Genomic DNA, 27,638 nt, shown 5'->3' on the forward strand with positions numbered 1-27,638 from the left:
TAAGAATCAAGTTTATTTTGTCCAATGATCTTCATGACATTTTCTTTTACTTTATCCTTCTTGGATATCTATCACTTTTGGACTAACTTTCATGTGTTGCTTTTCATAAGCTCAAACAAATATAAGTGAAGATCATGAGCATAACAAATTTTCTTTCTCTCAAAATATTTTAAGTGAAGCAAGAGAGAATTTCTTCAAAATTTTAGTATCTCTCAAATAAATCTAAGTGAAGCAACAGAGCATTTTTTCAAAAATACTAAGCACACTGTGCTTAAAAAGATATAAGTGAAGCACTAGAGCAAGTCCTAGCTTATAAAAGAGTTAAGTGAAGCATAGAGATCAATTCTAACAAGTCATGACATAATTTTGGCTGTCTCAAATAGGTGTCTCCAGCAAGGATTGAAAACTTAAAACACAAAATAAAACAAGCAAAGACACATTTCATACAAGACGCGCCAAGCAAAACACATATCATGTGACGAATAAAAATATAGTCTCGAGTAAAATACCGATAGTTGTAGGAAGAAAGCGGGGATGCCCCGAGGGCATCCCCAAGCTTAGTTGGTTGCTCATTCTTGGATAATAGCTTGGGATGCCAGGGCATCCCCAAGCTTAGGCTCTTTACATCCTTCCTTCATCCATCGTAAGATAACCCAAAACTTGAAAACTTCAATCACACAAAACTCAACAAAGCCTTTGTGAGATCCGTTAGTATAAAAATAATAAACCACTACTATAACTGCTGTATCAAACCAATTCATATTTTGTTTTCATATAATATCTACTGTATTCCAAATTTTCTATGGCAAAAACTCATAAAATAAAACCATAGAGCCATCAAAATAAGCATAAAATACAAAGAAAACAGAGTCTGTCAAAACAGAACAGTCCGTAGCAATCTGACTATTTCGAATACTTTTGTAACTCCAAAAACTATGAAAAATTAGGACGACCTGAGAAATTTGTATATTGATCTACAGCAAGTGGAATGGGTATTTTATAGCTCCCTGGTAAAAGATGAAAATTAATTTCGTGAGTGCAAACTTTCTGTTTTTGTCATCAAGATCAAACAACTATTGCCCAAGAAGATCCTAAAGGCTTTACTTGGCACAAACACTAATTCAAACATAATAAACACAATCATAAAAGTAGCATAATTTTGTAAACACACAAGAACAGGAAGCAAAAAGCAAAAATAAATTTTATTCATTGGGTTGCCTCCCAACAAGCGCTATAGTTTTACACCCTTAGCTAGGCATAAAGCAAGGATCTAAGTTTTGTCATCTTTGGTTCGAGATCCATAAGATGCCCTCATGATTGATTCATAGGGTGGCTTAATTATAGTTCTAGGAAAGTGTTCCATACCTTTCCTCAAAGGAAATTGGAGCTTAATATTGCCTTCTTTCATATCAATCACGGCACCGATAGTGCGTAAAACGGTCTACCAAGAATAATGGGACAAGACGGATTGCAATCAATATCAAGAACAATAAAATCTATGGGCACATAATTCCTATTTGCAAGAATAAGAACATCATTAATCCTTCCCATAGGCTTTTGATAGTGGAATCCGGCAAGTGCAAATTCAAGGAACATTCTTCAAGATTGGTAAGACCAAGCACATCACATAAAGATTTCGGAATTGTGGAAACACTAGCACCCAAGTCACACAAAGAAAACACTCATGATTTTTATCTTGACTTTGATAGTAGGTTCCCACTCATCATACAATTTTCTAGGAATTGAAACTTCTAATTCCAATTTTTCTTCAAGAGCTTTCATCATAGCATCAACAATATGTTTAGTAAAAGCTTTGTTTTGTTCATACGCATGGGGTGAATTTATCATGGATTGCAACAAAGAAATACAATCAATCAAAGAGAAACTGTCATAATTGAAGTCTTTGTAATCCAAAATAGTGGGTGCATCACTAGCTAAAGTTTTCACATTTCCAAACCCACTTTCATCAATTTTCTCAACAAGATTTTCACCCTCCGAAATATTGGGACACCTTCTACCTAAAGTTGACTCTTCTCCAGTCCCTTTTCATCATTCTTAAATTTACTAAACAAGGAATCAATAGAAGAAACACCAATCATTTTAAGATCTTCATCACTTTTATCATCTAATGAGATTGGTTTAGATGCCATTTTATTTACTAAGGTAGCTTGTGCATCGGATATTTTTCCTAAAAAACTTTCGGAAAAAGCATACTTAAATTGGAGATTGCAAACTTCTCTACTAATATCATCAAGTTGTTTTGTAATAGCATCTAGCACAACGGAGTGCTCCTTAAGTTCTTCAGTAAAATACTTATTATGGTCAAATTGTGTAGTCATATATTCCTTATTACTTTTCTCAATTTCAAGCAAAATATTTGGGTAAGGGACATCATAATATTTTCTTTGAGACATCAAGACCACACAAACAAGAACGCACAAAAAATAGATCCGGCAAGAGAACGGCGAACGAAAAAAAGAGGCGAATAAAACGACAAATTTTTGTGAAGTGGGGGAGAGGAAAACAAGAGGCAAATGGCAAATAATGTAAATTGCGAGGAGATGAGATTTGTGATTAGGAACCTGGTCATGATGAAGATCCTCCTTGGCAACGGTGCCAAAAATTCTCCTTGATGGCAGCTGGGACTACGTCGGTATTTCAACGAAGAGGCAGGGATGATGTAGCATAACGAAGGTAGAGTATTTCCCTCAGTTATGAAACCAAGGTATTGAACCAGTAGGAGAACGAAGCAACACAATGTAAACATCCCATGCTCACAAATAACAACACCTTGCAACCCGACGAGTTAAAGGGGTTGTCAATCCCTTTCAGGTAACGGCGCCACAAATTGGCGTGTGACGGGAGAAAGTTGTGATATTTTGAAATAATACATCGCAAATAAAATAAAGTGCAGTAAAGTATTTTTGGATTTTTGGTTTAATAGATCTGAAAATAAAAGCAAGGAAAAAGTAGATCGCAAAGGCAAATATATGAGAAATAAGACCAGGCGGCCGTACGTTTCACTAGTGGCTTCCCTTGAGAAAAATAGCAAACGGTGGCTTCCCCGAACTCTGTGTCTAGGATCGATGGTAACAGGAGACAGGGGACATGATGTTTTACCCAGCTTCGGGCCCTCTCTATGGAGGTAATACCCTACTTCCTGCTTGATTGATCTTGATGAATATGAGTATTACAAGAGTTGATCTACCACGAGATCGTAATGGCTAAACCCTAGAAGCCTAGCCTGTATGACTATGGTAATGAATATCTCCTTTCCGGACTAACCCCTCTGGTTTATATAGACACTGGGGGTATATATGGTTCACATAGAGTCAGTTACATAAGAAGGAATCTTCATCATCGGTCGCCCAGCTTGCCTTCCACGCCAAGGAGAGTCCAATCCAGACACGGGTACAGTCTTCGACCTTCACGTCTTCACAGCCCATCAGTCCGGCCCATGGATAACAGGCCGGACGCCCGAGGACCCCTTAGTCCAGGACTCCCTCTGTAGCCCCTGAACCTGGCTTCAATGATGAGTCTGGCACACAGATTGTCTTCGGCATTGCAAGGTGGGTTCCCCCTTCCGAACTCCTAGTTGATCTTCAGATGTCATGATTGTATCCGGACTTGTATGCACAACCACAGAGGACATAATATTTCACGAGTTCAACCCACCGACCACTTTTTGGTAACATGACACCACACCTGCCCGACCACCACTTGCGAACCGTTTTAGCAGGCCCGTGGCCCCACGTCCCAAGACGTGGTCTTATTGGCGCGTCTTATCCAAGCAGAGATCGTGCCTCCCTTTTTTAAGGGATTCCTGTCAACCCGGACGTGGGTAGCCCAACCGTCGCTTTGGCACAACTCCTTGGAAACAAGCAAGTTTTTGAGGCCCAAGAGGAGACGTTTGGTATTTGCAGCCTTTATATAGGGGTATAGACCCGTCTTATTCTTCCACGCTTGCCTCTTTCTCAACCCCTGCTACCCCGAGCTCCAACACTCGGGTTTCGGTCGCCACGAACCCCAATCATGTCCGGATCCAGCCGTCAAGGCCGGTGGGTAGCTTCTTCTGTTTTAGAGGAAGACATTGCAAAGCTTCGGGCGGCGAGGTACCTGACCGCTAAAATCCATCATCGGCTTCCTGCCGAGGGGCAGGTTATTCCCACCCCTAGATCCGGTTGGGGTTTGCACTTAACCCCTTCGTCCGAGGGCTCATGTTCTATTACGGGCTAGACTTTCATGATTTGCCCCCGGACTCTATTCTTCTTATCTCTGCGTTTATTGTCACGTGCGAAGCCTTCCTCCGAACTCCTCCGCACTTCGACTTGTGGCTCAAGACCTTCGATGTGAAGCCGCAAGTGGTAGAGGGGGAGCAAGCCAAGTGCGGCGGCGCTACAGTGAGCAAGCTTGCTAGCGTCGTTTGGCTGAAAGGATCCTTCGCCAAATCTTCCGATCTGTGCCAGCAGGGGTGGTTCTATATCATCGAGCCCCGCGGCTCCAAGTGGGCAACTACGCCCGGATTCCAATCCAGCCCCCCAATTCAGCTTGCATCGTGGATTAACAAGGGGCTGGATTGGGGATCAACGAATGATGTGCAAACTCTGCAAAGTCGCATCCGAAGCCTCATTGAGAGGGACATCGACATAGCCAACATCGTTCAAGTAATGCTAGTTCGTCAAACCCTGTCGTGCCAGCGATGGCCTCTCTGCCTATGGGAGTTCTATCCAGAAGGGCCGCGGACTCTTCAGCACTTCTTCGGCACAACGCACGAAGGAATGTGGAGATTATTCTTCGGGAAACGAAGGCAATGGCCGGACACCACCGAAGATGTCGGCCTAGACTGTAACCATACGGATACCCCGGTAAGTACCCATTTACCGAATACCTTATAGTCAGATACCTGGTGGCAAGATACCAATAGTATCATCCTTTTTCAGGGCTGGATAAAGAAGGTGGAATGGATTAGGTGTCCGGCTCCCCTTCCCAAAGACTCAACTACTCCTGTGTTAACAAGGATGCTGGCCTCGGCGCCATACCAGGCACTAGCAGGGGAGGGGAGAAGACCCAAGATGACCTTGGTTCCGGAGGTAAGTCGGATGCTGATTCCAGAGAAATTGACCTTTCCTCGCCCGAAGACGGAGGTGGAAAAGGACCCAGTATCCCTTCTCCAAACAGGAGGAAAAGGGCCGCATCCGAAGATTGGGAGGGGCGGTCTTCCAAGAAGGGCAAGATGCCATCGTCGATCAGCTTGGGTTTGGAAAGAGACGTCGTTGAGCAGCTCCAACAGGGGGACAAACCCTCGGCCGGACCATAAGAGAACCCAGAGTACTTTGATAGCGTCCCGCTCCGTTATTGTTACCGAAGATACACGTAACGCATTTATGCATTTTTACAGGTCGGCACAGAATTTTTCCGGGCGATCCTTTTCTTCGGGGAGCCTCCTCCCAGAGATGATGGAGAGCGAGATGCCTCCTCCGACCTCCTCGCCCAATAAGGCGGATGACTCTGAAATGTGATCGTGGAGGGTCCCTTTAGACCAGGGGACAAAAGAGGTAGTACCCTCTGACCATCCGGGATTCCGGGGCTGATGATAACAAAGGCCCCGGACTGTCTGGTTCACAGCCGACAGTGATTTTGGAGACGGGTGAGCAGATTCCTTCAAAGGATGACTATGCTTTTGGAGCAGCTTCCGGAGACCCGGGGACTCCGGATATGTTGCGGGACATGTTGCGGAAAGCATCTGTCTCGGGGGAACAGCGTACCGTGATGGGTACAGTGATTGAAAAGATTTCGTCCGCGAAGAGCGGATTAAATGAAGCCTTCATGAGCCTACTGAAGGGCTTCGAGGTTTGTGACATAATGTTTTCAGCTATGTTTCATTTGCAAAGATGCGCATGTGTATAGGTAGTAGCCCCTGATACTCGGGTTGGCTTCCGCTGGGAAGCAAAATGGAGGATCGAAAAGGATTGTTTGAGGACTAACCTGATCAGTTTTGAACACAAGCTGCTTCCCCCTTGGCCGCTTCCCAGACTATGGAAATTTACGAGTTGCAGCAGAAGCTTGATGTGGCAGGGGATGATCTTGCTTTAATCAATATGCATCTGGACAAGTCGCAAGGTATGTATTCGGGGCAGTCCTCATACATTTTTGTGGTATAAGAATGATGCTGAGATTTAGATGCTGGAATATGCATGGCTATAGATGGTGCTGCCGCCGTTGAAGTTCTTCGAGCGGAGCTGGCCCGGGCCAAGGAGCAGTCCGAAAAGGCATCGGCTGAATTAAAAGCCGAATAAGCTGCACGGCGCCAAGATGAGTAGAAGATATCCACTATGACGCTCGAACTGGAGAATGCTACGGGCCGCTGTGAATTTCTAGAGAAGGAGAGTAAAGCCTTAACAGCTGATCTGGACAAGGCCTAACAAGAGGCTAGAGCAGCGTGGTCGGAATCCAGAGCAGCCTGTGAGGAGGTTCGACGGGCAAGGGAGATTGTGGCGGGGAAGCCCTTTCTACTGCACACTAAGTTCGGTGACCCGAACTATGCCCAACTTAACCAAGTGTGGAGTTCTCCGAACGAGTTCTTGGACTTGCCGAAGAGTTCTGCCGATGCGGCGCAGTATTACCAAGCGCGAGATGGATATGCAACGGAGAAGCTTTTTTGGTCGCAGTTTGGCGCATCAAAGCGCCCTCTATTGCTCAATGAACAGATGTCCCAATGGGCCGAACTTCATAGGATATCCGGCGTTGCCATGAAGGATGTCGTAATCTGGTTATGGCCAACCGAGCCTGTTCCGAATAGCTATTTCGGTTTGGTACAGAGGCTTATTGATGCAGTGCCACGTATCGATGTTGTGAAGCGATCATCGTGCATTGAGGGTGCGTGGATGGCTTTTGCCCGAGTCAAAACAGTCTGGGGGAAGATGAAGGCCATCGATGTTGCGACGAAGAGTCCACCCAAAGGCAAGGACCGCCCGGAACCGGAGCATTATTTTGAAGACGTCCTAGAGGCCGCCCGCTTTATAGAGGGTCAGTGCTCGAAAGACATAATGTTCGAATGAGGTGTATGAAAATTTTAAAATACAATTTTATAGTTAATCTATTTATGTTTTGCTTGAAAGCTTGAATTCCTCCTGTGCGTCCGTTTTGATATAATCTGAAAGTTTTCCAGTCGTCGGCTTCAACCCCCTCGTAGGAAGAACGGGGGTGTTCGGAAAGGCATTTAATCACTCTTTATCCAACGTCTTGGTCCATGAAGGAGGTGATAATGCGGCGAACCAGGAAATCGGACTATAGGGCGTTAATGCTTTCACTTAGCCATAGGAGTTTTATTGTGGGGCTACGACATAGCCCCTGGAATGTATGTGGCGTATGGTGCCTTACATATTTGATCTAAGAAGATCCCTCGTGTGAGATGGAGAATCGCTAAAGATTTCAAGAAGTTGTCAAGTGGTTGACCAGCTCACGCCGCATCATGACAGTCATTTTTCGGCTTTCTCTACTGAGGTGCTCGTCCGGTTTAGACCGGGGCACAATCATAGTAGTTCTCCCTTTACTACCCTAGCTGATAGAGTGGAACGTAGGGTAGGGTAATGTTGGGGTGAACCAAAAAAGTTTGGGTAGAGCCGGATCTAAGTGTTGGCTAGGTAAACGCCCCATAGTAAGAGGGGTAGTTATGAACCTTGTGGACCAACCCCATGGGGGCGGTGAAGGGAAAGCTCCCATTGGTAGAAAAAAACCACAACCCCTTGGGGTTATCCTGCGCTTGGAAGAAGAACTAGGAAAAGGAAAAAAAATATAGCGATAGTTTTATTCTTCGTCGCCGTAAGTAAATACGTAACTAGGAATATGCAAGCAGAGGAGCCGGGCAACCCAACTATTGACCCAAGACAATGATTCGGAGCTGATGCATATAAGGCCAAACTTGCGATGCCGAAGTATGCTATAGAGCTATTCGGACTTTTACTGGCAACTCATTTGTTCCCACACCAAGCCCCTGGCAGGTTATGCCAAGGTATTTCTGTGAAATAACCGTAGGAGATTTGTTCGGAAAACAATGCGGATGATTAGTTCGGATATTGTTTAATGGGAACTGAGCGATATGCCAATGATTACTTATGATATATATATATATAAGCCATCCTCCCGGCTATTTGACATGCTCGGGGTTGGAGGCGGAGGAACAGGCATAGTACAGGCTCGAGAAATAGAGAGTGTGGTCTAAAAAAAGTTATTTTGGACCTCCTGTCGCACGTCTGCACCGTCAGTCCTTGGTGGGTGGAATCCTTGATGGAAATAGCCCCTTAGGTGAGTGTATGGATCCGGACTCCGATAGAGCCAGTTTCTGATGTTTATCCTGTTCGTGACCTGTTTTTAAAGGATAGCAAAGGAAGAAATAAAAAGAAAATAAATAATGATAAAAAAGTTACTGGAATGCTTGCAGGCTTGTCTGTATTGTGCTTTCGCTAATACCCATGGTATCTTGAGTGTGTAATGATGTATGCGTGGTACAAACTTTGTAGGTGTACGGAGTGGGTGGCGAAAGCCGGGTTGCTATTTCCGTTCTAGGAGTAGTTGACCCTCGGGTGGAGACTGCTTCTGACCCCCGGTGTTTTGCTGGTGAACCTTTCCATCATCCCTGTCGTTTGGCGGCCTCCTCCCCCTGTATTCGGCGTTGAGCTTGCCGGCCTGTTTGAAGACCCAGCAGTTTCTGTTGGTATGATTAGCTGGTTTATCGGGATGGCCATGAATCTGGCAGGGTCGGTCCAATATCCTGTCAAGGTTGGATGGTTCGTCTCGATTCGCCTTGAATGGCTTCTTCCGCTGACCGGGCTTGGGGTTGCTGAATCCGGCGTTGACCGTTGTGTCGCCTGATCTTTCATTGTCATTGCGACTGTTGTTTTTGCTTCCTCATGGCTTGCCGTTGCCGTCTTGGATTTCGGAGGTGCCCTGGTTGCTGGTGCTATTGCTTCTACGAGCGAGCTAGCTGTCTTCTCCCGCGCAAAAGCGGGTCATCAGAGCAGTGAGGGCTGTCATGGATTTAGGTCCTTCTTGGCCGAGGTGGCGTGCAAGACATTCGTCTCGGACGCTGTATCTGAAAGCCGCAAGGGCTTCCGTGTCCGGACAATCGACGATTTGGTTCTTTTTGACTAAGAAACGAGTCCAGAGCTCCCTGGCTGATTCTCTAGGCTGTTGGACAATGTGACTTAGGTCATCGACGTCCGGTGGCCGGACATGTGTTCCTTGGAAGTTATCGAGGAAGGCCTCTTCCAAGTCCTCCCAGCTGCCTATGGAATTTTCAGGCAGGTTGTTTAACCAGTACCGAGCTGGCCCTTTTAGTTTTAGTGGGAGTTATTTAATGGCGTGGAGGTCGTCCCCACGGGCCATATGGATGTGGAAGATGAAATCTTCTATCCATACCGAGGGATCGGTTGTCCCGTCATATGATTCAATATTGACGGGTTTGAATCCTTCGGGAAATTCATGATCCATTACTTCATCAGTGAAACAAAGCGGGTGTGCGGTGTCTCTATGTTGGGCCACACTGCGACCTAACTCCGAAGGAGTCCCTTTGCGGTTTTTGGCTCGGGCATGGCGAGGTTTGACACGTCCGAATAGGTAGCCATCGTCGCATGTTGAAGGATGCTTGCACGATCTGTAGATCGGTCTTGCGTGTCCTGCTCTATTGTCCAAGTCCTTCTGCAGGTTGTCTGGGTAATCGTGACTTGCGTTGTTCTTGCCTTTACAGCAAGGTGGGGCGGTCTAGTGTCCGGCTTGAGTTGCCTCTTTATCCAGACAGAGTTGTCGGTGACCTGCCGCATTGTGTGACAATGGTATGGGCTCCAACGCCCCGTCATCGGACTGGTATAGCAATCTGTACTTTGGGTAGCTTTTGGCTAGGCCACTAAGGTCGTATTCTTCGGCGACCAGGACTTCGGTCCATCTGTAGTTGAGTAGGTCTTGGTCAGCTTGAAGCTGCTGCTGCTTCTTTTTCAGGCTCCTTGCCATAGCTATCAGCCCGTCCTAGAAGCGGTCCTGCTCGAGGGGTTCTTCGGGTACGATGAAGTCTTTGTCGCCGAGGCTTACCTCATCTTTGGAGAGCGGAAGGTAGTTGTCATCCTTCGAACCGTCGCTGGGCGGGGCCTGTTCGTCGGGGCTGGCTTGCCCGTTTTCCTATTCCTCCTGCTCGGATATTGCCCCCACAGGGTCATCATTGCTTTCGGCGCCATCCAGAGTACTCTTTTCTCCAGTGCCATCATTGCTGCGGCGTGACTTGGGCGGCGTTTGGGGCGCCGGAACTTAGACTGTGTCTCAGGAGTTTTAACTGGATCTCCCTTGTCCTTGCCGCAAGGCTTTTTAAGTGTATCGATCGTGTACACGTCATATGAAGGGGTGGCCGTCCCACGCCTGATGACTGGCGGGTCTTGGCCTTGCTCCTTATCGGCATCTTCATCTATACCGTCAATGTCTTCGGAGCCAGAAGCGGGCATGTCGGTTAAGTCCTCGATAGTGGCTATGAAGTGGGTGGCGTGTGGGAAGCGAAATTCTCCATTGTCGGCCTCTAGCTCGAACCGGACATAGTTCATCCGTGAGTCCCCCATCGGGGACAGGTTTTTCAACGAATTCAGCAAATTGCCGAAGGGCGAGTCTTGGAAGACATCTGCGGTGCTGAACTCGATGATTGATAACTGATCCAGCTCGGTGTCCGGGAGTGCGCACGGTTCGGAACTTATAGCCGGAAATGAGTCCGAAATTCCGTTGACGCTGATATTGCCTAGTGTTGAGTTTGTGTGCGGGTCCAACGCCGCGGACTCTGTGGCTTCGGATGGTGCAAACTGCTCCGGATCTAAGGTCGTATCAGTTATAGGAACCATCTCCAGAACCTGTTCCGATGACAGATTTAGGTCATGTTCATCGGAGCGAGGGGGAGCGACCGCCGCGGTCTCAAATCCATTGAAGATCGAGTCTCCACGGATATCCGTGACATAGTTCAAGCTTCCAAATCTAACCTGATGGCCAGGGGCATAGCTATCGACCTGCTCCAGATGGCCAAGCGAGTTGGCCCGCAGTACGAAGCCGCCAAATACGAAAATCTGTCCGGGGAGGAAAGTACCGCCTTGGACAGCGTTACTATAGACAATTGAAGGGGCCATTGAAACTTTTGTCGATGGCATAGCGGAACTCTCAATGAAAGCACCAATGTCGGTGTCAAAACCGGCGGATCTCGGTAGCGGGTCCCGAACTGTGCGTCTAGGATCGATGGTAACAGGAGACAGGGGACACGATGTTTTACCCAGGTTCAGGCCCTCTCTATGGAGGTAATACCCTACTTCCTGCTTGATTGATCTTGATGAATATGAGTATTACAAGAGTTGATCTACCACAAGATCGTAATGGCTAAACCCTAGAAGCCTAGCCTGTATGACTATGGTAATGCATATCTCCTTTTCGGAATAACCCCTCCAGTTTATATAGACATCGGGGGATCTAGGGTTGACATAGAGTCGGTTACATAAGAAGGAATCTTCATCATCGGTCGCCCACCTTGCCTTCCATGCCAAGGAGAGTCCAATCCGGACACTGGTACAGTCTTCGGCCTTCACGTCTTCACAGCCCATCAGTCCGGCCCATGGATAACAGGCCGGACGCTCGAGGACCCCTTAGTCCAGGACTCCCTTAGTGGGTAAACAAATTTCTATTGGGCAATTGATAGAACATCAAATAATTATGAATATATCCATGCAATGATCATTACATAGGCATCACGTCCAAGATTAGTAGACTGACTCCTGCCTGCATCTACTACTATTACTCCACACATCGGCCGCTATCCAGCATGCATCTAGTGTATCAAGTTCATGGAAAATGGATTAATGCAATAAGAATGATGACATGATGTAGACAAGATCCATTTATCTATATGGAGGTAGATATAGATCTCGTCTTTTTATCCTTAGTGGCAACGATACATATGTGTCGGTTCCCTTTCTATCACTGGGATCAAGCACCGTAAGATCGAACCCACTACCGGGCACCTCTTCCCATTGCAAGATAAATAGATCGAGTTGGCTAGACAAAACCCAAATATCGGAGAAGAAATACGAGGCTATAAGAGATAATTCATAAAAGAGATCAAAGAAACTCAAATACTTTCATGGATATAAAAACATAGATATGATCATAAACCCGAAGTTCATCGATCCCAACAAACACACCGCAAAAGAGTTACATCATATGGATCTCCAAGAGACCATTGTATTGAGGATCAAGACAGAGAGATGAAGCCATCTAGCTACTAACTACGGACCCGAAGGTCTACAAAGAACTACTCACGCATCATCGGAGAGGCACAAATGGAAGTGGTGAACCCCTCCGTGATGGTGTTTAGATTGGATCTGGTGTTTCTAGACTCTACGGCGGCTGGATGAATATTTCGTCGACTCCCCTAGGGTTTTGGGAATGTTTGGGTATTTATAGAGCAAAGAGGCGGTCCGGGGGGTACCCGAGGTGGGCACAACCCACCTGGGCGCGCTAGGGCCTCCTGCACGCCCTGGTGGGTTGTGCCCCCCACGGGGCACCCCCAGGGGCAACCAAGGCCCATCTGCTTCCTTTTGTCCCATAAAAAATCATCATAAAGTTTCATGCCATTTGGACTCTGTTTGATAAAGATTTCCTGCGATGTAAAAAACATGGAAAAAAACAGGAACTGGCACTGGGCACTATGTCAATAGGTCAGTACCAAAAAATGATATAAAATGACTATAAAATGATTATAAAACATCCAAGATTGATAATAAAAGAGCATGGAACAATCAAAAATTATAGATACGTTGGAGACGTATCACTCTACTGAAAAGAGCAGAAGAAGCTGAAGCCGCTCTTAAGCCGGTGACTGATGGACTGTCCAGCTTAAGACAGCAAACCAACAACATGTCACTAGCTATCTTCGGTAAGCACTAACCTTGATCCCATAAATCTGCTATAAACCGTGCTGACTTATTAATAAATGAACTGATACAGGCTCTTGAAGCGTCAATTTGGGCTCACACAGGCGCGTCCGGTTGAAGGCTGTCTACACTCTGGTAGAATAATTATATGCTGGTGCTCAACGGACCATTGCGGGTGCTCTGCACAAAAATCGATCGCGTACTCTTATCAAAGAGACATTGGAAAGGTTGTCAGTAGTGCCCGAGAGGATTGTAGAGCTGAAACGAGCCTCTGCCAGAGCCGGCGCTTTAACTGCCCTAAGCCGGGCTAATGCATGGCAAGCAGGACTTGACCCAGAAGATCTGGCCAACGGTTGCCCAAGTGTAAAAGAGGATGGGACACCCTTCAATGCAGATGATTTTGCAGAGATAGTAAGATCAACGCGTCCACTGGCAACCCAGCTGGTTGAAGAGACCAAGCTATCACAGTATCAGGCGGCTTATGATGCTAATAATCAGAATGTGAAGGCGCCGATTCATCAGGAGGCAAATCTCATCCCGCCAATTCGTAAGCATACCTTCGCTCCCGACATAGATCCATCAAACCTTATTGATGACGAAGTTGTGTTTAGAGCATTGACTGGTATCAACTGGGATACGCCTGACTTCCAGCTAATGGATAAGCAAGGAGCTGAGGATGAAGAAGAAGCACAGGATGACCCGGAGGCTTCAACCCACGAACAGTCATGAGCCGGCTTATCAAGCGAAATACTTTATTGTGTTGACATCTCCAAAACACTTATTCTTACTCGGCCACCAGATGCCTTGTAATAGGCTAGTGAAACTCTTGATCTGCCATGCCATCGTGCATGTTTTATTTTGCATGATACTGCTAATCTGCCAGTTGAGGATATGCAACTTTATGTTTATGATATCATCAGGTAGATCAATTGTTTATCCCTTGTTTCTTGCACACAAACAAATCATAAGTGCCCTGGCGGTTTACTATAGGGCGGGTCATGATGCCCAGTATAATTCCATTGGTGACCATAGAAGTCCATAACCAGGGTAGGGGTAATAAATATGAGACATAATCAGGGTTGCTTGGCCCGACATGTAAAAACCATATAGTAAGAAAAAGAGGTGATACAAATCCAAAAAACCCAAAAAAACACAAGGCTTTCATAGGCCACCGAGCCAAAATATCTTCTTCAATGAAACTAGCATGATAGCCACTGGAGTATCCGCGCTTTTTGTGAGCCGACTCTCACATGACCCAATCGACATTTTAACCTGGATAAGTTCAGGGTCTTTAAAAGATTGACTTATCGAGAGTATGCGGTGTTGGAGTAGCATCGTGCAAAAATAGGCCGGTTTAACCAAGTTTCAAGGAAGGCGGCTTAACAGCCTGAGCTTCTCCTTGCTTTCCATTAGTCGGCTCTTTCAGGACCCAATCAATGTTTTAACCTTGACAAGTTTAGGGTCTCATTTAAGAGATTGACTTATTAAGAACAGAGCGGGTCATCCAGGATTACCTGGTTGAAGAGCATCTTGCATATAGGCCGGATAACCCAGATTTTTGGTGAATACACCTGGCCTCCGGGCCAATCAAAAGGGTGAATATAGCTATGTTCATTGAACAGGAAGCCCCCAAGTGATATGTTTGTGAGCTGTGCTCAACGTGTACCTATGTTTGAGATGTGCTGTGCATCAAACTCTCTATGGTCCCTGTAACTTGGGCATCAAACCTCTCAAGTTGATCATATGAGATGACAATAAAACTTAATTTCGAAGAAATGAAACGACAGAGGCCCTGAATTATCAGGGATGCCGGTTTTATTATATTCATCATGATATATACATCATCATATTATGTACATCATAAGAGCTGGTGGCTCAAGCATAGTAAGGCCGAAGATGAGCGATATTCCACGGTTGACAGGTCTCCTCCTCCGATGTGCGTGAGTCCTTGTGGTCTTGAACATCAATAAGATAGTATGACCCATTGTTCAGATTCTTGCTGACCACAAAAGGCCCTTCCCAAGGTGGGGATAGTTTATGCATATCAGTTTGATCCTAGATAAGCTGGTGCACCATGTCGCCGTCTTGAAAGGTTCTGGTTTTAACCTGGCGGCTGTGATAACGGTGCAGATCTTGCTGGTAAATTGCCGAACGAACCGCCACAAGGTCAGGCTCCTCATCCAACAGGTCAAGTGCATCCTGACGTGCTTTTTCGTTATCAACTTCCTCATAGGCCGCCACATGGGGCGAATCATGACAGATGTCACTAGGCAGAACTGCCTCTGCTCTGTAAACCATGAAGAAAGGTGTGTAACCCATAGATTTGTTGGGGGTAGTATTGATACTCCATAACACTGAGGGTAACTCCTCCACCCAACAACCCGGTGTCCTTTACAAAGGGACTATAAGCCGGAGCTTGATGCCTCGCAGAATCTCTTGATTGGCTCTTTTAGCTTGACCATTGGACTGGGGGTGAGCCACTGATGATACGTTAAGTCGAATATGTTCTCGCTGACAAAACTCTTTCATAACACCCTTGGACAGATTAGTGCTGTTGGGAATATGACTACCAGGTATGACCCGCCCGGGAGGGGTCAGGTCAATCTTCATGGCGGGTTGTTAAAAGAAGCCCAGCGAATATACAAGGCGATAGTTTATTATAAGACTTGTAGTAGGCCCAAGGCCAGAGGCGGCTTAAGGCCCATAATTGTAAACCGCCATGTATAAGTAAGACTTGTAAAGAAAGGCATGTAAGAGAAGTCACCGAGCCGGACACATTGTATGAGCCGGTCGGGACTCTGTAGGCCGCCAGGCGTCCACCCGTGTATATAAGGGGATGACCTGGCGGTGGCTTAGGGAAAGAGACAACAGATCGAGAAGCCAAGCTAGCTTATTTCGCTCCTTGGTCATCGAAACCTAGCAATACCACATCAACTGGACTAGGCTTTACCTTCACCGCAAGGGGCCGAACCAGTATAAACCTCTCGTGTCCTTTGTCCCGATTAACCCCTTTAAGCTTCCTAGTTGTGATGGATCCACGACTAAGTCCTTTCACTAGGACATCTGTTGTGACAATTCCATGACAGTTGGCGCCCACAATGGGGCCAGTGCACGGTGGATTTGAGTTCTTGAAGGGCAGCTTCGAAGGGCTCAAGGGATACACTGTGGGCCGGATGACCAAGAGTCGTCGCGGCAAGCTCTACATCGGCGACGCAGGCTAGGGTCCCGAGGCCGGCTCAATCGAGTATGGGTACCGGGTCCCCTTCGGCGGAATCCACGTCGTCATCGGCCGGATCGGCGAGCTTGCCCTGAGTTGGACATCTGCGCTGACCTCATCGAGACGTCTCAGCGGGCGAAACCCGCCCAAGCTCGACCCGCCGTGAGGCATGCATTCACAGGTTGCATCCATGGAGGGGAGCTTTCTGAAGGATCGGTGGATGGCGGTGAGACAGCTATTCACTCCGACGATGAGTCGTCCACAGGCAAGATAGGTTCTTTGTATCAACCACAAGATGGCGGGCTTGGGGGCTGTTCCGATGGTAGCAGTATTCCAGACCCCTTTGAGCCGCCAAATCGAACCAGAATCTTCATGGCTGGCACCCAACCCGGGCAGAATTCTATGGCTGCGGCTGCAATAACCACATGGTCGACGGCGGCCGGGTCAGGAGACCCCATGCACCCGCCGACTCAGGTGCTGATAGATCTCACGGACAGGATGAAGACCTTGTTGACCGTCGTGGTTGAGCCGACAGATAAGGCTCAACACGATGCAGAGGTGGCACGGTTGCGTGGGGAGGTAACACAAGCTAAGGAGAATTTAGCAGCGGAGGAGGTAAGGATGGCTACAGAGCGGGCAGCTCTAGATGCTCGCGCTCAGCAGCTTCAAGCAGAGACTTGCCGGCTCTCGGTGGATCTAAACGCATCAAATGAGGTTATGAGGAGAAGGCACCAAAAGGCTCAATCACGTCTGCCTCTGACTTATGATCCTAGGAACCTCTTCCACACCTGGAGCTGGTCCTAGTAACCTGTCAGAGGCAAACCGGATCATAACACCCGGGACCGAAGCGCCGGTTCAACCGCGGGCCATGGAAGCCCCCCATGTGAATACCGCTCCGCCTCATTACGTACCAATACCACCGGGTCACTTTTCTAACCCTTTGGAGAATCTTATCGCTGCATCGGCTCATTTGGCAGCTCTCCTGATGGAGGGCGACTCTCGACAACGATCGAAACACGATGGGTCAGAGAACTTCTTCAGGCGGCTCTGGCACAACAAGATGCATATTCTTATAGTCGAGATAGAATCCATTCAACCCCTCGCCCAAGCCGGAGCCCAAGCTATAGCAAGCATATGGACTCAGCGGCCATCTCAAGCAACGCCCAACACCGTAACCAACCACGCGGGCGCGACCCGGCCCCGGGCGGAGCCCTTTACTTGGTGGACCAGGAGAGGATCCGTCAAGAGGCTGAACGGGCAATTCAGCAGGCGGTTGAGCAGGCGGCTCACCAAGCTTTTCCAGTTTATCCAGCAACCTCTGTTGAAGTAGGGGTGGCCACAAGGATAGTAGGTGTCCCTTGTCTTGTGCCGGCTCTGCGTAATGAGTGTTTGCCAAAGGACTTTAAGGGGCCTCGTAAGGTGCCCAATTACACAGCCGACCTGCAGCCTGGAGCATGGATTGAGAGTTACGAGATGGCCATGGAGTTATTAGAGGTCAGTGACGCAGCAATGGCCAAATACTTCACCATGATGTTGGATGGAACATCTCGTACTTGGTTAAAGGGGTTGCCTCCCAACTCCATCGGCTCATGGGCGGAGTTAAAGGCCCGGTTCATTCAGAACTTCAAAGATACATGTAAACAGCCCATGTCGATCGTGGATTTGACTAACTGCAAGAAAGAGGAAGGCGAATCCACAACCCATTGGGTGCACTGGGTCAAGGAAATAATACATTAATCTGATAAGATGGATGCCGGCTCTGCGGTCTTAATGTTGGAGAAAAATTGCCATGTTGAACCTCTGAAACAGAAGCTGGGGCAGCTTAAGCGTGACTGTAATGACATGGGCCAGCTGATGGTGGCTCTTGTCAAGTACACCGATTCTGACAGTACCAAGGACCCGCGTCTGACGAAGAGAAGACAGGGAAGGGAAAGAAGAATGGCAATGGAAAAAGTCACCAGCACAACCCGACGAATCAAGGAGGTAATAAACATAAGGCTGACGGTAGTCTAGAGTTTGTGGCTAACGCCAATGCACATGGCAACAATCAATGACGCAAGGGTAGGCCACCTCCTCGGTCTGGCGGGTCAGGTCCCACACTTGAGCAGCTGCTAAATGAACCCTGTCCAAGACACGGCACCCGGGAGAAGCCAGCTACCCATCTGTGGAAAGACTGCATGATCATGAAGGCTTTTAAGAATTCTAACATGTTCAATGGTAACCACGGACCTGGTGGCAGCTTAGGCGGTGGCGGCTTTCATGGCCCGGGCGCCGGCTCAAGTGGTGGCGGTTTTCATGGCTAGGGCCATCAAGGTAGTCAAGGCGGCTATAATCAGCAATCCGGCCAGGGCAGTCAGCAGCAGTCCGATTATCAGAGTAACCCAAAGCAGTTGAGCGGTGGGCAGTATCACGTGTTCACCACCAGTTTGTGCAAGAGGGACCAGAAACTTCATAAGAGGGCTGTAAATGATGTTGATCCAGCGGTTCCACGTTATTTGAGATGGTCTGAGCAGCCTATTGTATGGAGTAGGGAAGATCATCCTCCCCGGGTCGATAATCCAGGTCATCTGGCTTTGGTGGTGGCGCCTCAGGTTGGTGGATATAAATTCACTAAAGTGCTCATGGACGGAGGCAGTAGCATCAACATCCTCTATTATGAGACGTTCCGTCGCATGGGGTTGACTAATAAGAGTCTTAAAACATCCAACACTGTTTTTCATGGGGTAGTGCCTGGTAAGTCGGTGTACCCGGTTGGTAAGATTGAGCTAGAGGTGGCCTTTGGGGATGAGTGTGATTCTAGGGCTGAGAAGTTAACTTTTGAAGTGGTTAAGATCAAAAGCCCATATCACGCTCTGTTTGGTCAGCCGGCTTATGCTAACTTCATGGCTCGGCCGTGTTATGTTTATCTGCAGCTCAAAATGCCGGGTTATAAAGGCACCATCACAATACATGGAAGCCGGAAGATAGCCCTAGAATGTGAAGAAGGTGATGCGGCTTATGCCAAATCTGTTTGCGCAACGGAGGAATTGAAGTTTTATAAGGATAACGTTGACTCGGCGGATATGACATCTTTGAAGAAGCCAACTATGGAGCATGAGCCGGCGCTAAAATTTAAGTCAGCTAATGATACTAAGATGATTGATTTTGTGCCTGGCGACTCATCCAAACAGTTCATTATCAGTGCCAATTTGGATCCAAAATAGGAAGGCGCGCTCATCGAGTTCATCCGTGAGAACCGGGACATCTTTGCATGGAAGCCTTCTGACATGCTGGGTGTACCGAGGGAACTCGCTGAGCACACTCTCAACATTGATCCAAAGTTTAAACCGGTCAGGCAGTTTCTTTGGCGGTTTAATGAGGAAAGGCGTAAGGCTATTGGAGAAGAGGTAGCCCGGCTCTTGGCGTCCAGGTTTATTGTTGAAGTTTTTCACCCAGAGTGGTTGGCTAACCCGGTGCCTGTACTCAAAAAGAACGACACCTAGCGTATGTGTGTGGATTACACAGATTTCAATAAGGCTTGTCTGGCTGATCCTTTTGCTCTCCCTCGTATTGATAAAATCATTGATGCTACGGCGGGATGTGAGCGTTTGAGTTTTTTGGATGCTTATTCTGTTTATCATCAGATCAAGATGGCAGTTAAGGACCAGGAGAAGACGGATTTCATCACTCCGTTTGGAGCCTTCTGCTATGTGTCTATGCCTTTTGGGCTTAAGAGCGCCTAGGCGACTTATCAGCGATGTGTGCAGAACTGTCTTCATGACCAGATTGGACGTAATGTTCATGCTTATGTGGATGATATAGTGGTTAAATCTAGAGCAAAGGAAACCTTGGTAACTGATCTAAAGGAAACCTTTAATAACCTCCGGGTCTACAAGATGATGCTTAACCCGGCCAAGTGCGTTTTTGGAGTCCCAGCTGGCAAGCTTTTGGGCTTTTTGGTGTCTAACAGAGGCACTGAGGCTAACCCAGAGAAAATTAAGGCAATAACATCTTTGGCTAAGCCGGCGTGCATCAATGATGTTCAAAGGCTGGCGGGTGGGGTTGCAGCTTTAAGCCGATTCATAAGCCGGTTAGGTGAGAAGGCTATGTCGTTGTATCAGATGATGAAAAAGATGGATGGTTTTGTCTGGAGTGACGCTGCCAACTCCGCCTTTGAAGGTATGAAAAGACAGCTTGCTGAGCCGCCGGTTCTTGCTGCCCCTGTTGAGAAGTAGCCGCTATTGTTATATGTGGCTGCTAACTCACGAGCCGTCAGCATGACCATTGTTGTGGAGCGCAAGGAGGCTGGCAAGGAACATCCGGTTCAACGGCCGGTTTACTACATCAGTGAGGTGCTCATTGAATCCAAGCAAAGGTACCCACATTGGCAAAAGCTTGTTTATGGGGTGTTCATGGCGAGCTGGAAGCTTAAGCATTACTTCCAGGGTCATCCTATCACTGTGGTTAGCTCTGCTCCTTTAGGAGATATTATTCAGAATAGAGAGGCCACAGGACGAGTCGCCAAGTGGGCCGTCGAGCTTGGGTCTCATAATTTAAAGTATGTGCCACGTACGGCCATTAAGTCTCAAGCACCGGTGGACTTAATTAATGATTGGACGGAGTCACAGATACCCGAAGAGAAGCCAGACAACACATATTGTACGATTCATTTTGATGGGTCCAGACAGTTGGAAGGCTCGGGGGCTGGAGTTGTTTTAACTTCTCCTCGAGGTGACTAGTTTTGTTATGTGTTGCGATTGATGTTTCCTTGTACTAACAACGCAGAAGAATATGAGGCCTTGCTCCATGGTCTTCGAATGGCTAAAGAGATGAGTTTAAGCCGGGTACAATGCCTTGGCGACTCAGATTTGGTGGCTCAGCAGGTGTCAGGCAAGTGGGATTCCAAGGACCCTCTCATGGCGGCTTATCGCCGGGAAGTTGATGCTGTTGCTGGACATTTCAAAGGTTATCGGGTGGAGCACATTCACCGCAGAAAAAACAAAGTGGCTGATGCTTTAAGCCGGTTGGGATCTCAGCGTAAGCCGGTGCCACCTAACACTTTTCTAGATGTTCTGCATAACCCTTCTGTCAAATTGCCTACAGAGGAAGATTTGGCCGTTCCAGACCCGGAGGCACAGTTAGTGGCAACTCTTCATGTTATTCCAGATTGGACATTACCGTATTTGGCTTATATGACCCGGGGTGAGTTGCCAGAGGATGAGACCTTGGCTTGATAGATAACCCGGCAGTCTAAGTCGATGATAATTTCCAACGGTGAGTTGTATCATCGCAGCGTCACTGGAGCATTTCAATGTTGTGTCTCTCCTAAAGAAGGTCATGAAATTCTTCATGAGATCCATGAAGGGGATTGTGGTCATCACGCCGGTTCAAAGTCTCTTGTGGCTAAAGCTTTTCGTCATGGTTTTTACTGGCTAACGGCTCACGCTGATGCAGATGATCTGGTCAGTAGGTGTGATGGGTGTCCAAAATTTGCACGACGAGCGCATGTGCCGGCTCAAGAATTGCGGATGATTCCAATCACTTGGCCGTTTGCAATCTAGGGGCTTGACATGGTTGGACGTTTTAAAAGATCTAAGGATAAAAAGACACATCTTTTGGTGGCAGTTGACAAATTTACAAAATGGGTTGAGGCAGAGCCGGTTAGTAAGTGTGATGCAGCCACGGCGGTTCAGTTCATGAAAAAGGTGATCTTTCATTTTGGCTTTCCACATAGCATTATAACTGACAATGGTACTAATCTTTCCAAAGGCGATATGGAGGAGTTTTCTCAATGTGAGCATATCCGGCTTGATGTTTCGTCAGTAGCTCACCCCCAATCCAATGGTCAACCTGAGAGAGCAAATCAAGAAATCTTAAAAGGTCTCAAGCCCCGGCTTATGGTTCCTTTACAACGGATGCCAGCTTGTTGGGTAGAGGAGTTACCCTCAGTGCTATGGAGCATCAATACCACTCCTAACAGGTCTAAGGGCTATACGCCTTTCTTCATGGTATATGGAGCAGAAGCAGTCCCGCCTAGTGATATTCGTCATGACTCGCCCCGTGTGGCGGCTTACATTGAAGCTGATAATGAACAAGCCCGACATGATGCACTTGACTTGTTAGACAAGCACCGAGATTTGGCAGCAGCCCGGTCAGCAATTTATCAACAAGACTTGTGCCGTTATCACAGCCATTGGGTTAGGTCCAGAACCTTTCAAGAAGGTGACCTGGTGCTCCGGCTCATCCAGGATCTGTCTAATGCACACAAGCTCTCCCCGCCATGGTAAAGACCCTTTGTGGTCAGCAAGAACCTAAACAACGGGTCATATTACCTTATCGACGTTCAAGATCACAAAGACTCACGTAAGTCGAAGGAGGAGACCGCCGGCCGTGGAATATTGCTCAGCTTCGCCCATACTATACTTGAGCCACCGGCTCTCATTATGTACATACTTTGACATTGTATATATTATAATAAGTAATAAAGCAGGACCCCTGTCCTTTTCCTCCTCAATGATCATATGTCTTTATCATTCTCATTATTTAAACGACCATTAGGGGGCTGATCATATCCGAATCTAGCTTAACCCTTTTGGTCCAGCTCATGATCGTATTCGAATCTAGCCGTGAACCTCATGGTCACTTGGGGGCTTCCTGTTCAAACATAGGTCGTATTTGAACCAAAGAGAACATAGCTGTTGTAACCCTCTTGATCGGCTCAAAGCCAAACTCACTAGGGGGCTTCTTGATCGTATCTGAATCATAGCTTCACCCCTTTTGGGTCCGACTTGGATCGTATTCGAATGAGGGTCGTTAAAAACAGCTCAAGGTCATTTGGGGGCTTCCTGTTCAAACATAGGTCGTATTCAAACCAAAGAGAACATAGCTGTCGATACCCTCTTGATCGGCGCAACGCCAAAACCACTGGGGGCTACATGGTCGTATTCGAATCCTAGCTTAACCCCTTTGGTCCGATTTACTAATCATATTTGAATCAGAAGCCTCCAAATTACTCTTAATGCCTGATTTACATCATTTTGAAACATCCTATTTGGTTTTCCTGGTTTTTGTTGTCTCAAAGCTAACCGCACGTATGGTTTCAATTTGAACCGGCTTGGTTATCTGACAATGAGTGGCCAAGGGATAACAATCATCAGGTATATCAAGGTGTTGGCTTCTACAAACATTAGGGTCGTCAACCTTATTGTCCGGGTCATCTAAGCCGGCAATTCAGAATCAAAGAATGTATGTATGACATTGTTGTTCATAAACAGGCTTATATGTATCTTTTCATTAATCAAAGGTTTTTTTAGCCTTGTTTATCTTACATCTGGCCCTGTTTTTTACACCATGATGATTTCATAGTTATGTATCGGGTGTTTTGTTTTGACCCGAACAACGCTTAGCTGCCAGGACAGTTCTTTATCTTTTGCGTACAGGAACAAATTCAAACACTACAGATGCGATCGCAGATATAATGCATATATTGACATCACGAGTAAAAGGTCATATGAAACATCCTATGCACGATGGCATATGCAACATATGCAGTTTTCAAACTAACCTATTACAAGGCATTGAGAGCCCAAAAGGTTAGTCTATTTTTCTCTTAAAGAGGTATCAAGCTAAAGGTTGGATTATTCAGATGGTTATGACTCCTCCCTTGTCGGCTCACCTCCCTCCACTGGCTGGAAGCTGGGATTGGACCAGTCAAAGCCGTTCAGAGCAATGAATTCAGCCTCATCATCAATTAGGCCGGCCGGGTCAATTTCCGGGGCAAAAGTGTGTTGGCGAACCAGAGGGATAAGATCTGTCACTCTATAAGAGGGAGTCGCCATCTTTTTATTCTCCATATCAAAACGCGGCTGATATTTGTCGATGTTGGTCTCCTCACCAAGAATGGTAGCATGAGGACGAACTCCCCTCACGCAGGCAATAAAGTCATCTTGCTCAAACGGAGTCTCGTCTTCCTTCATGGTAGGGTACCCCTTAGCCACGTCCACCGGTTCTAAATCTGGCACCCAGGCTTTGGAGCGGCTCAGGGCAGTCATGGCTCCGGCTCTTGCACAAGATTGTTTGACCTCTTGAAATCTGGCGGGTAAGATGGTAGCTTCTTCAAAACATCACTCAAACGGTTGGGTCCTTGGTTGGTAGGGGAAATCATAGCAAGTACCGTTGAGCCCCAGCGTACAGTTGCTCCACCAAGGTATAAACCACCTTCAGTTTTGTCGCACTGTTTTGACTCAAATTGTTACTCCATGGACCTGTGAGTGTTTTAACAAAGGTTTAGCAGGCGGTTTATATTCCTGGTCAAAATAAGAGTATAAGTGATTAATGCAAATGACTCACCAAAGATTGCGGAGGCCATTTGCGACACACAGTTTTTTAAGCCGGTGAGCTCAGTGGTAACTTCCTTAAGAGTTGTTTCTGCTGTCTCAGCATGTTGTACCAGCAAGGCCTTCTCATCAGCCTAGGATTTCTTCTTTGCATCCAAACTGGTCTTCAGTTTTTCAGCTTCAGAGAGGCTCAACTGAAGTTTGGAGTCAGCAGTCTTTATCTCCGCTTCTTGATCCACCAGCCGGGTCTTTGCATCCATCAATTGAGAGCTCAATTCAGTTAGGGCAGTCTACAAACATGCACAGGTGTGTCAAAATTTAAGTAAACATTATAATGATTAAAGTCCCAAGTACTTTGCAGCGCAACACCACTTGGCACTTAGGGGCTAATGTCTACCAAAGAAGTTCCTTTTTCAAGTATGTTACAAGTAACAATAATTAGCACTTGGGGGCTAATGCATGATCTTTTGAAAGTTTTTTCATATTGAGCCGGATCACACTATTTATTTCGACTGATTCAAGACAGTTATGAAGTTAAGTACCAACTCATTTGTGATAAACTGAGCCGGCCCTTGGGGTCTACAGGTGAAAGTTAAAGCTGGATTTAAGAAATATCTAAGACAGGGTATCAAACTGTATCACAAGTCTACAGATCATTCAGATTCATCATAATCCGGAGACTTGGGGGCTGGCAGAGCATATATAAGATGGTGAAAGTCAGCGAACATACCTCATATTTTAGCTGAAGTTGCTTGACCATCTCAATTCCCGAGTCACAGCTAGAATGTGCATGACTGAGGTAGCCAGATAACACGTCGCTAACGTTCAGATGAGCATAATGAGAGACATCAAATCGCACCTTCTGCTTCTCTAAAGCTTCTTCTTTAGCAGAGGGTCGGGCCAGTACAGTGGGGTTATCAAGACATCGTCAGAAGTCATCAGCGGGTTAGCTGAGCTAGATGGTTCAGTGGTAGCCGGATTGAGAATGATCTCATCAGCTGACAGCTCAGGAGGGTCTGATTGAACGTGGGCAGCCGGGTCTTCTGGCGCTTCAGATTGATCAGGAGGAGTTGGTACTGCCGGCTCAGGTGCAGGATCTTTTGGGTTTTCTGCTAGCTTAGTCACCTTAGCTCTCTTGGACTTTGCTTTATCGCTAAGAAAGATTTTATGAGACAGTTAGTATAATAATGCAGTTTTTAAAGATGTAGAAGAAAGATGATTGTCCTTACCCAGGGGCAGTCTTGAAAGCCGGAAATTGAGTTTCTGACGAGTCGCCAGAAGAGCGAGAAACTTCCTGCAAAGGTAAAATAAAGTTAAGAAAATAAGGAAATAGATTCATGGATAAAAACAAAGGACAAAGGTGAAAGAAACCTCATTCTGGCATTTTCGAGGAGTGTTTTGTAAGTCAGAAGGTGGTTCATCATCGTCATTAGTCCAGGCCTGATGGCGGCTCTCATGTTGCTGCTTTTTCAAAAGAAAATGAGGGTCCAAATAAGAGCTAGGGTGCGAAAACCTTACTTTTCAGGTTACCAGTTGAAGTTTCTGTCTTGGCAAAGGGGCTGAGTCGGAGGAAATAGGTACCTCTTCTTCCACGGCCTGGCTGGCCCCCGTGTCGTCCTGGCAATAGTCAGTGTCAATAAGATAGTTCAAAAATTGGCCAAGGGAGTCAAGGGCTACCTCCGACTTAGAAACATCATCCAGTTGGAATAGGTCAGATGCCATCTTCTTTTCTTGGGCTTCCAGGTCATTCTCCTGGCGGCTATGGCAGCGGCTCTAGCCTTCTTGGCAGCTTCATGATCATACTTGGCCTTCCAGAAATCATATTTGGCCTATAAGCAAATAAACGGGTTAAAAAGTCATGCAAGTATTTAAACTACTGAGGAAGACACAAAAAGAGAAGGAGGTCAAGAGTTTTTACCTCTGGTGTCGGGTTACGTTTACAAAAGGGGTTTAATCCAACCTTACTGCAGTCCTCGTATTTGTCGTTCATGAGGATGGTTGACATTGCAATGATGTCTTATTCAGTTAATTGTACAGAGCTATAACATAGAGAGCATTCGGGCCTCCGCCATATTCATACATTAACTTGGATCGGCGGCTTAGAGGGATGACCCGCCATGCGACCCAGCAACGGATCAGGTCAACTCCAGTTAAGCCATTCCCCAATAAAGCTTGAATCCTTTTGATAGATGGAATAAGCTTCTTACGTTCAACAGTAGTAAGCTTGTCAGGGAGCACGAACTTAGAATCAAGACGCTCCGTGCAATAACCTGGCAGTGGTTTTTCATCAGCTGGTGATATATCTTGGCAGTAGAACCAAGTTTGGTTCCAATCTTTAGGATGGCTTGGTAAGACCACTAAAGGAAAGACGGCACCCTGTCGGCGCTGAATCGAGATTCCGCCAAGTTCCAAGCTAGGACCATTGGTGCACTCATTCTGGCGGTTCAAATAAAAGTACTCTTTGAAGACCTCCACGGTCAGTTCTTCTTGAAGATATACCTCACAAAGAACTTGAAAATTCCGGATATTGGATATAGAGTTGGGTCCAATATCTTGTGGACGAAGCTTGAAAAAATGCAGAACGTCTCGGAAGAACTTTGAGCCAGGTGGTGAGAATCCCCGGTTCATGTGATCAGTGAAAACGATAACTTCACCGTCTTTGGGCTGAGGCCGTTCTTCGTCCGGGTCAGGAGCATGATAAGACATAATGTTTTTCTTTGGCAAAAATCCTATGGTGACAAATTCCTTCAAGGTATCCTCAGTAACTACAGAAGGGACCCAGTTGCAGACTGTTGGCGCTTTTGAAGGCATGATGAAAAAAGGGCAAGCTTAAAAGAAAGTAATTTGCCGGTTCAATTTATTGATGAAGTTACAGGTTCATGATTATAGTACAGATGTGTAATGGCGGCTTAAATAAGGGCTAATGATATATAAAGGAAAAATGAGCCAGAGTCATAAGACGCCATGATTAAAAATACTCAAAGGTTGCCTGAGTGAGAATTGGCTAAGTACTGAGATAAACAGGTTTCACAAGTGGTTGATATTATTTTGGATCAAGATGCCTCAAAAAAGGGAAATAAATCTAGATCTAAAAACCAGCAAAGAGGAGTTCATCAGTTCTAAGGAGACCTTTGTACAAGAAGAAAGGGATCTGTTAGCCTC

This window comes from Triticum urartu, chromosome 6A, assembly GCF_056163025.1.
Source record: "Triticum urartu cultivar PI428250 chromosome 6A, HENAU_Tu73, whole genome shotgun sequence".
NCBI classification, from domain to species: Eukaryota; Viridiplantae; Streptophyta; class Magnoliopsida; order Poales; family Poaceae; genus Triticum; species Triticum urartu.